Here is an 11774-nt window from a genome sequence, read left to right as displayed (position 1 = left end):
TAGTTCTTTTGACCTCCAATGTCATCTCTTTGCTGATGATACTCAACTCTACCTTTCCTCCCCTGACCTCTTCCCTGCTCTCCTCACTCGTATCTCGATCTGTCTCTCTGCTTTCTCTTCTTGGATGTCCAAGCGCATTCTTAAACTTAACATGTCTAAAACAGATAATAAGACTGAGCTGATCATCTTCCCACCCTCCCGCCAACCTCACCTCCCACAATTTCATTATCTATTGATGGTACAACTATCTTCTCTAGCCCCCAAGTGCGCTGTCTTGGAGTATTCCTTGACTCCTCGCTCTCCTTCAAACCACACATTCAGTACCTCTCAAAAACCTGCCATTTCCATCTCAAAAACATCTCCAGGATCAGACCCTTTCTCACCCAGGATGCTACTAAGACCCTCATCCACTCACTGGTCACCTCCAGATTGGACTACTGCAATCTCCCCCTATATGGCCTCCCTCAAAAATACCTCTCTCCACTTCAATCAATCCTCAATGCTGCTGACATCTCATCTTCCTCACCAAACGTACTACATCCACATCCCCTCTCTTGCAGGACCTTCACTGGCTACTCTTCCCATTCAGAATCCATTTCAAGCTTCTCACACTCACCTACAAAGCCCTCACCCACTCTTTTCCCTCCTACATCTCTAACCTTATCTCTCCCACCGTCCTCTTCACTCTGCTAATGCACGCCGTCTCTCCTGCCAACTGACTACCTCCTCCCACTCCTACCTACAAGATTTTGCACGTGCTGCTCCCTATCTCTGGAATGCTCTACCTCTCCCCATCCGACTCTCCTCCTCTCTACAAAAGTTCAAATGGGCTCTCAAGATCAACTTCTTCACCAAACCTAGCCAAATCTCATCCTAACCCTCTGTTCCACAATCTCTGTCTACCCCATCTGTGTCACCCCTATCTGTCTGCCCCTCTCCTTTAGAATGTAAGCTCTCACGAGTAGGGCCCTCTTCCCTCATATGCTTATCCTTTTTTTTTACTTTTATTATCTTCGACTGCACCAAGTCCTGCAATTTTCTGCCATCCTGATACTTATTTCAGTGTCATCTGCTGATGTAGCTATGTTTATATACCCTGTACTTGTCCTATATTGTCTTCAATTGTAAGTCACTGTTTTCCTGTTTTTATTATTTGTTTATGTACTCTGTAATTGGGCGCTGCGGAACCCTTGTGGTGCCATGTAAATGAAGGATAATATTAAGAATAAATAGTAATGTTCCTATGTCACACAATGTTCACCATGGGGGGTATCCATTTAACCCTGATGCCATTTCGGCAAATCAAAATGATTAATTAATGACAGATACTCATTATCGCGGTATCCAATTAGAGTTTTGATCGGCCGAAATTGATTGGCCAAAAATGTGCACACCTCTCCCATAAATGAAAAGTACAAATGTAAAATGACATTGTGTGTGTGTTCTCATCCATCAGTGGGAAAGCTGTAGTACTCTGCCATGAGGCTGTATGGATAAGCCTTAGTGCTGGCCTCCCCGCTGGATGAGTCTACAGGGCTTAAATAAGTCAGGATATGTTTAAAAAATGTTGTACTGTTATTAAAGATATACTAGAAAACAGGTTGGGACTTGGTGACTGGCAGTGGGTATCCCGGCGGTCAGCATACCAACCCCAGGATCCCAGCCGCAGAATGCCAGCAAGGGGGTGAGCGCTCGCCACAAGTTTTGTTCCCACTCTATGGGTGTTGTAGACACCCACGAGTGGGAATAGTCCCTGTTAGATGGGATGCCAACTGTAGGGCTTTTGATCGTTCAGGATCCCGGGTCGGTATGGTGACCACTGGGATCCGGAGCGCCGGTCACATGACCGGATCCCCTAGAAAACAGACCAGAGCTAATAATTATAGTCAACACACCAATATGGTTTAATAAAACCAGGACTCAGCCAATATATTCATTTAAATATTTAATATAAAATATAATGTTGCAATAACAATAAAAAGTTTCAACACATATAAATGAATAAAGATAAAATATATTTCTCTGACGTCCTAAGTGGATGCTGGGACTCCGTAAGGACCATGGGGAATAGCGGCTCCGCAGGAGACTGGGCACAACTAAAGAAAGTTTTAGGACTACCTGGTGTGCACTGGCTCCTCCCCCTATGACCCTCCTCCAGACCTCAGTTAGAATCTTGTGCCCGGCTGAGCTGGATGCACACTAGGGGCTCTCCTGAACTTCTAGAAAAAAAAAGTATATTTTAGGTTTTTTATTTTCAGTGAGATCTGCTGGCAACAGACTCACTGCTACGAGGGACTAAGGGGAGAAGAAGCGAACCTACCTGATTGGAGCTAGTTTGGGCTTCTTAGGCTACTGGACACCATTAGCTCCAGAGGGATCGAACACAGGACCCGACCTCGATCGTTCGGTCCCGGAGCCGCGCCGCCGTCCCCCTTACAGAGCCAGAAGCATGAAGATGGTCCTGAAAATCAGCGGCAGAAGACTTCGGTCTTCAACAAGGTAGCGCACAGCACTGCAGCTGTGCGCCATTGCTCCTCATGCACACCTCACACTCCGGTCACTGATGGGTGCAGGGCGCTGGGGGGGGGGGGGGCGCCCTGAGCAGCAATATTAACACCTTGGCTGGCAAATTAATCACAATATATAGTCCTAGAGGCTATATATGTGAAAAATACCCCTGCCAGAGATCCATAAAAAGCGGGACAAAGTCCGCCGAAAAAGGGGCGGGGCTATCTCCCTCAGCAGACTGGCGCCATTTTCTCTTCACAGTGCAGCTGGAAGACAGCTCCCCAGGCTCTCCCCTGTAGTTTTCAGGCTCAAAGGGTTAAAAAGAGAGGGGGGGCACTAAATTTAGGCGCAAAATTGTGTATTATAGCAGCTATAAGGGAAAAATCACTGTAGGAAGTGTGAATCCCTGTATTATATAGCGCTTTGGTGTGTGCTGGCATACTCTCTCTCTGTCTCCCCAAAGGACTTTGTGGGGTCCTGTCCTCAGTCAGAGCATTACCTGTGTGTGTGCGGTGTGTCGGTACGGCTGTGTCGACATGTTTGATGAGGAAGGTTACGTGGAAGGCGGAGCAGATGCCGATAAATGTGATGTCGCCCCCTGTGGGGCCGACACCAGAGTGGATGGATAGGTGGAAGGTATTAACCGACAGTGTCAACTCCTTACATAAAAGGCTGGATGACGTAACAGCTGTGGGACAGCCGGCTTCTCAGCCCGCGCCTGCCCAGGCGTCTCAAAGGCCATCAGGGGCTCAAAAAACGCCCGGTACCTCAGATGGCAGACACAGATGTCGACACGGAGTCTGACTCCAGTGTCGACGAGGTTGAGACATATACACAATCCACTAGGAACATCCGTTGCATGAGCTCGGCAATGAAAAATGTATTACACATTTCTGACATTAACCCGAGTACCACAAAACAGGGGTTTTATGTTTGGGGAGAAAAAGCAACCAGTGTTTTGTTCCCCCATCAGATGAGTGAATGAAGTGTGTGAAGAGGCGTGGGTTCCCCCGATAAGAAACTGGTAATTTCTAAATGTTACTGATGGCGTACCCTTTCCCGCCAGAGGATAGGTCACGTTGGGAGATATCCCCTAGGGTGGATAAGGCGCTCACACGTTTGTCAAAAAAGGTGGCACTGCCGTCTTAGGATACGGCCACTTTGAAGGAGCCTGCTGATAAAAAACAGGAGGCTATCCTGAAGTCTGTATATACACACTCAGGTACTATACTGAGACCTGCAATTGCCTCAGCATGGATAGTGCTGCTGCAGCTGGGTCTGTTACCCTGTCAGGACAGGGATACTATTTGGCTAACCATAGAGCATATTAAAGACATAGTCTTATATATGAGGGATGCACAGAGGGATATTTGCCGGCTGGCATCCAGAATTAATGCAATGTCCATTCTGCCAGGAGGGTATTAGGGACCCGGCAGTGGACAGGTGATGCTGACTTTAAAAGGCACATCTGCCTTATAAGGGTGAGGAATTGTTGGGGATGGTCTCTGGGACCTCGTATCCACAGCAACAGCTGGGAAGAAAAATTTTTTACCTCAGGTTTCCTCACAGCCTAAGAAAGCACTGTATTATCGCGGGGGCGTGCCTGACGAGTAATGGAGTAGGACGTGCTATCCTAGCTCCCCAGCCGACAATATCCTGAAAACATCCTGGCACCCCCTGTGAGACTGCATAAACGGCCCTGTGCGGCTTTCTGAAACTCTGCTGCCCGATCTGAGCCCCTTTCCAAGTGGATCCTGTGCTCACTGTACCTGCTGGGTACGAAAGAAGGGCTGAGCTGATCCTGTCCTGCACGAGGCCGGCGCCATCTTGGATCCTGCTGCAAGGGAGCTGTGATAGTCGCCTCCCGCCCGGCTCTCCTAGCGTGCCCTGCGGCCGGCGAAGGGATACCGCGGGGGCCCCGTCACCCGCACTACATACCGCTCTGCTCTACTTCTTTGCCGGACGACCAGGGCGCTTGTCGCGGCCCTGCAGAGCACGGGAGACCGCCGGGCGCCATCTTGCGGTTGGCGGGCCGCGCGCACGGGGCTCCGCCACCCGCCCCTGACAGCCCTGCACAAAAAAAAAAAAAACACAAACGGAGCGGCCTATGAGCCGGACAGCGGATACCCCCTCTGCCTGCTACAAAAGCCCTGGTCCCCTGTGAGATATAACACAGGCTGGGCTGACTGGGCTTCTCCGGGCGCCATCTTGAGGTTGGCACTGGGCTCAGCTCTGCTCCAGTCCACACCTCTCCTGCCAGAAACTATTATATGCAGCCTGAGCAGCCAGACCTGACTAGTGGCTGGCAAAGGATACTAAAGCAGACCTGCATTGCTCTGCCTCGTTTATACAGGTGGGAAATCGCTTGATCCCCTGATCCTGACCATAACTTCCAAATCTATAGTGCCACACTGTCAGGAACACTGGTCCTTTTATATATATATATATATATATATATATATCCGTCCTGCGTCTATTGGCCCTCACATAGTGAGCCGCTGCCTGCGCCCTCTCTCTTGCCTGCACTGCTTTGATTATAATCGGTCATATACGGTGGCATCGTGTTATCCAAAATGGTGAAAGGCCGTCAACAAAACGCGGCGGCAGGCGCAATGGAAAAGTTTATCCGCAACCCCGGTCCCCAACAACAGCGGAGGGAAACTACACAAGATGGGTCTTCGCCCCCTTCTCCTGCATACAGCTCTGCCTCATCAGAACCACCCGATGCTGCATTACAAAAAGTGTTGGACGCCGTGACAGCAAGCGAGGCCCGCTTGGCTGACAAAATTGGGCAAGTGCAGTCTGATCTCTCCATTATACATCAGGACCTACAACGGGTGAGAGAGAGGGTGGGTGAGGCCGAAACCCGTATCTCCAATGTCGAGGATACTGTCACTCCGCTGGGGCGGCGTACTGACACTTTGGAGTCTCAAATGACTGATGTGCGCAAAAAACTAACGGATATGGAGGGACGCCTACGTCGCAACAATGTCCGTTTCATAGGTCTGCCCGAGAAGGAGGAGGGCTCATCTCCTGAGGAATTTCTAGAGGCGTGGCTTCGGAAGGCATTTGGACCCGATGAATTCTCGCCGCATTTCACCATAGAACGAGCTCATAGAGTTCCGATGCGCCCGTTGCCTCCGGGGGCCCCGCCTCGTACCTTCATCGCCAAGTTCCTTCACTTCCGCGACCGGGACACTGTTCTAAAACTTGCTCGCACGAAAGGCCCCCTAAAATGGAACGGGTCGCCAATATCGGTCTTCCCAGACTTTGCGGTGGAGGTGCAGAAAGATAGAGCTCAGTTTCTGCCTGTTAAGCGGAGACTCTGGGAACTTGAACTGCCATACGCCATGCTCTTTCCATCACGATTACGAGTGGTAGCTGATGGGGAGACCAAGTTTTTTGAGGCTCCTCGTGAGGCGATGATGTGGCTGGATAGACGCTTCCCGGCGAGACGGGCCCTTGCTGATGAGTGATTAATTCCTGTGACTGTGTGGCAAAAGATTTTATGTACAGGATAAGATTATATGCATATCTACTGGAGTGATACAGGATGTGGGGGAAAATGTTTAACTATCTATGCTGTTCCCTGAGGATATGAGGGTGGTAGGGGGGTTAATTACTTACCTGATTTTCTGTCTTGTTATTCTTCTCATACAGGCAATTACTATATTAATAATGCTGGGATATGTCGGGTGGCGGGCCGGGGGAGAGGAGGGATATATCGGCGGTCCGAATATACCTGATTATATTTGATCTTAAGTCCCGGGGGGTGACTTTGTATATCTCGCCTCTTTTTCTATCCTATGGGGGCGAATCAGTCTACAGGCTGGGGAAGTTTTGTTTTGTTTGTGTTTTGTTTTCTCTTTCTTAGGGCTATTGTATTTCTGGCTCCACCCAGGGTATAACAAGGTGTGTGCTCTGGGCTTGAGCCGGTATTAGGTTCAGGGATCCAAGTATGCTGCAGGTTGGGAGTAGTATACAGGGTGGGGGGAGGGGGGAAGTTGTAGGCTATGGTTGTTTCTGGTATGGATGGTCGAAATTTGAGTGTGTGTGGCTTACGAATCTACTCATTGAGCGGTGGTGCCTTGTTCTTGTATACAGAGTAGATGGATCTGGCTGGCTGCTGGCTGTAGCCTCTCTTATTATCAAAACGACCCCTCATGGTTGGACTTAGGTTGGTGTCATGGAATGTAAGGGGACTCAATGACAAGATCAAGAGATCCCTTGTGCTTAGACAAATTAAGCAATATGCCGCTGATGTGATATGTCTTATGGAGACCCACCTGGTGGGCAGCAAGACCCTTGCCCTTAAAAGACCTTGGGTAGGGTGGGCATTCCATTCCACACACACTTCTGCCTCTCGGGGGGTCTCTATCCTTATAAAGAAGGCAGTTCCCTTTGTACTGGAGTCAGTACAAACGGACCCATGGGGAAGATATGTGTTTTTAAAGTGTAAAATCCACTGTACCCCTCTGCTTTTGCTGTCCGTATATGTGCCCCCCCCGTACTCCTCCGATGTCCTAAAAAGGGTTGCAGGATTTATGGCCTCGTCACCGGGTATACCCGTGGTTTGTGTGGGGGATTTCAACAATGTTTTAGATAAAGCGATGGATAGATTCTCCACCAATCCCTCTGGTCCACACTCTGGTAGAAATGATTTTGCTGAGGTTGTGTCGGGACTGGGCCTGGTTGATCCCTGGAGACTGAGACATCCATCTGCTAAACAATATTCATGCTTCTCACATTCCCACTCCTCGTTCTCTAGGATTGACCTGGCCCTTCTCTCGAACGATCTGATTCCTAGGGTCCAGGATAGCAAATATGAGACTAGGGGTATATCGGACCACTCCCCTTTAACATTGACCCTGGACTTTGGCTGCTCTAGAGGCCAGGCAGTGTGGAAGTTTAACCCGTTTTGGCTAGTACATATGGGAGATGGCTCCGATTTGGTGACTGCGTGGCGGGAATTTTTTGAGATAAATAAGGCTGGGCAACCTATCTCTAATTTATGGGATGCGTTCAAGGCCTTTTTGCGGGGAACCCTAATTAAACGAGTGGCTAATTTAAAAACCTTTTTCAGGCACCGGGAGTCCGAGCTAGAGACCTTGAGTGTTGCTGCAGAGGTAAAATACTTACAGGATTGCTTGGATAGTTCCAAATCTGCATGGTTGACAGCGCAGGGGGAATGGAAGGAATGTCTAATGGAAAAGACTCAGCATAGACTCCTCTTCTCCTCTCACACCTTCTACGCCTCCGGGGATAGGCCGGGATCATATTTAGCCTCTTTGGCACGAGGTGAGAGATCCGCTAATACCGTGGTTGAAATAGAGGCCTCAGACGGTACCACTGTAGTGCAGACCCCACAGATTGCGTCGGAATTCGTGTCGTACTATAGACGTTTATATAGCTCTAAACTGGACTGTACCCCGATGCAATTAGACGAATATTTACAGACTATACAGCTTCCCTTGCTGACTGGTGAGGCGCATGACTTCCTCGAGGCACCTATTTCGCCGGAGGAGATTGCGGATGCGATCAGTGCTGCCCCCAATGGGAAGGCTTCAGGGCCCGATGGCATACCGTCTGAGCTATATAGGCGCCATTTAGATTTTTTTGTCCCCCAATTGCTTGAGCTATATAGTCAAATATTCACACAGGAATCCCTCCCATTATCTATGGCGGAGGCATTGATTATTGTCCTTCCGAAGCCCGATAAGGACCATAGGAAGGTTGATTCTTATAGACCTATCTCCCTTCTACCGACCGATATCAAAATTCTGGCCAAAATCCTGGCATGTAGATTAAATAAGGTAATTACACAGATCATACACCCAGATCAGACGGGATTTATGCCCAATAAATCAACATCCATTAATCTCAGACGATTATTTACCCATCTACAGGTCCCCCGTGAGGCACCCTCATCCATAGTAGTATCACTAGACGCCGCTAAGGCCTTTGACTCCGTGGAGTGGGAGTACTTGTGGAGGGTCATGCGCAAGTTTGGTATAGGCCCTAACTTTATCAAATTTGTCCGCCTGATGTATTCCTCTCCCCTGGCTAGAGTGACGGTGAATGGCTTTGTGTCACATTCCTTTCCGTTGTCCAGAGGCACTCGTCAGGGATGCCCATTGTCCCCTACCCTGTTTGCTATAGCCATTGAACCCCTTGCATGTCTTCTGCGAGCGAACCCTGAGATTATTGGATACACCGTGGGCACCAGGGAGGAGAAAATAGCTCTTTATGCCGATGATATCCTGCTATTTGTGGATCGCTATGCTGAGTCTATGCCTAAGATTTTAGATATTATTAATAAGTTCGGATGTTACTCAGGGCTCCTGATCAATTGGGAGAAATCCTCCATTATTCCGCTTCAAGGTGAGGTCCCTGCCTCCCCATTGGTTGTTCTCCCGCTAAGATGGGTGAATTCCTTTAAGTATCTGGGCATATGGGTATCCAATGACCCTCATAAATTTACTTCCCTTAATATTACACCGCAAATATCTTACCTTCGCAATAAGGTGAAGGTCTGGGGGAAATTGCCCCTGACGGCTACAGGGAGGGTTAATCTGGTAAAAATGGTTTTTCAACCCAAACTCCTATACATACTTCAACAATCCCCAATATACATACCCCAGAAAACTTTCAAACAGATAGATGGCTTGATGTCCTCTCTGGTTTGGGCTAGTAAACGGGCACGGTTGAAACTTAATACTCTGACTAGGCCCAAAACCTCAGGGGGGCTGGCTCTTCCCAACTTTCGTCTTTATTATTTTGCAGCACAACTAGCACATCTATGGGAATGGGTTAATGAATCTGACACTTCAAGTTTGCATTCTCAGCTGGTATTGCAGGAATACCCAGGTGGTTCACCACTGAGACTGCTTCTCTGTGGAAGTGTCAAAGTATCGGCACTACCACTCTTTAAACAATATATTACTGTTTGGAGACTGGCGCATCGGATATTGCAAGGACAGGGCATTGACCCTGACACTCCCCTGGACAATAAATATGGATTGCCAGAGTTGTGTCAGCTTCAAGTCAGGGAGGTGTGGGAACCATGGGGGGTGACTTCGCTGGGACACTTGTATATTGATGGGTTTTTTAGATCTTTCCAGCAGATTCAACAGGAATTTAACGTCCCCTCAGCGTATTTTTATCGCTTCCTTCAATTGAGACATGCGGTGTCTGCCCAATTCCCCGATGGCCCGCCGGCGCTTACTGATTCTCCGGTCAAATTGCTGTTGCAGACAGTGGGACCCGATCACTTAGTATCCAAAATATATGGCCGGTTACTTCAAATGCATCATATAGACCCCCTTAGCTCCCTTAAGACCAAGTGGGAATCTGACCTAGGTCCAGTGTCGGATGAGATATGGGAGGGTGCCCTGGGATCGAGCCGGCTTTCAACATCATCTGTCCGATATCAACAAATTCAGTTGTTCGTGCTGCACAGGGTATATATGTCACCTCTGCGATTGTCACATATAGGGGGATCCCACAGCTCAAAATGTCCCAAATGCGGCACTATGGGAGCAGACTTTTGGCATATGATATGGATATGCCCTCTGGTGTCGAAGTTTTGGGAGGAGGTTATACGTGCCATAGTTGTTACGGGTATCCCCTCTACCGTACTTACACCTATCTCTTGCATATTGGCAACTATAGATGAGGAAACTCTAGACCCGCCCAGTCGACGATATGTTATAAACCTCAGTGCTCTGGCCAAGGTTTGCATAGCCAGATTATGGATGGCTAATGAAGCCCCGGCGCCACAATCCTGGATTGCTCTGGTTAATACTACTGTTGCACATGAAAAATTCGTATATCTGGCCAGGAATGCGGAAAAAAAGTTTATTGCTATATGGGGAAGGTGGATGAGCTCTCGCTATTTCGCTTCAAGGATGAATACTGCTGAACCCTAGATCTATTTAACTGCCCGATATGAGTGGTCTTTGTGTGAGTTCTCTGGGGTGAGTGGCCCGTGGCCGGCCGGATCCAAAGGCACGATGATATCGTGATAAAAGATAATACAATGTGGGTCTAATATATAGGAATTCTGGATCACCACTGCTCTATTGCTATTTATGATTCTGAATGAGATATTTAATACCACATCACACTATGCTCTCTCTGCAATACCGTAGCATGTTGTTGTTACTTGTTTAAGTGTTATAGTCTAGCTGTTGTAAGTATGTTATGCTTGCCCTAGGCAATGTTTAAATGTTAAAACATTGTAAAAACCAATAAAAAACTATTGAATTTAAAAAAGAAAGCACTGTATTATCAGGTACAGCCCTTTCGGCTTCAGAAAAGCAAGCGGGTCAAAGGCGCTTCCTTTCTGCACAGAGTCAAGGGAAGAGGGAAAAAAGCTGCACCAGACAGCCAGTTCCCAGGATCAAAAATCTTCCCCCGCTTCCTCTGAGTCCGCCGCATGACGCTGGGGCTCCACAGGTGAAGCCAGGTGCGGTGGGGGCACGTTTCGGGAACTTCAGCGACCAGTGGGCTCGCTCACAGGTGGATCCCTGGGTTCTGCAAGTAGTATCACAGGGATACAAGCTGGAGTTCGAGGCGACTCCCCCTCGCCGTTACCTCAAATCAGCCTTGCCTGCTGCCCTCGGAGAAAGGGGAGGTAGTACTGGCGGCAATTTACAAGCTGTACTTCCAGCTGGGGATAATCAAGGTACCCCTCCTTCAACAAGGCCGGGGTTACTATTCCACAATGTTTGTGGTACCGAAACCAGTCGGTTCGGTGAGACCCATTCTAAAATTGAAATCCTTGAACACTTATATACGAAGGTTCAAGTTCAAAATGGAATCGCTCAGGGTGGTTATTGCAAGCCTGGAAGAAGGGGATTACATGGTATCACTGGACATCAAGGATGCTTACCTGCATGTCCCCATTTACCCTCCTCACCAGGAGTACCTCAGGATTGTGGTACAGGACTGTCATTACCAATTCCAGACGTTGCCGTTGGTCTGTCCCCGGCACCGAGGGTATTTACCAAGGTAACGGCCGTAATGATGATACTCCTTCAAAAATAAAAAAAAAGGGAGTTATAATTATCCCTACTTGGACGATCTCCTTATAAAGGCGAGGTCCAGGGAGCAGTTCTTGGTCGAAGTAGCACTGTCTCGGGAAGTGCTACAACAGCACGGCTGGATTCTGAATATTCCAAAGTCGCAGCTGGTTCCTACGACGCGTCTACTGTTCCTGGGTATGGTTCTGGACACAGAACAGGAAAAAGTGTTTCTCCCGGAGG

The sequence above is a fragment of the Pseudophryne corroboree genome, chromosome 3 (genome assembly GCF_028390025.1).
Source record: "Pseudophryne corroboree isolate aPseCor3 chromosome 3, aPseCor3.hap2, whole genome shotgun sequence".
NCBI classification, from domain to species: Eukaryota; Metazoa; Chordata; class Amphibia; order Anura; family Myobatrachidae; genus Pseudophryne; species Pseudophryne corroboree.
The sequence above is the reverse complement of the archived record's forward strand: the minus strand, read 5'-3'. Positions refer to the sequence as shown.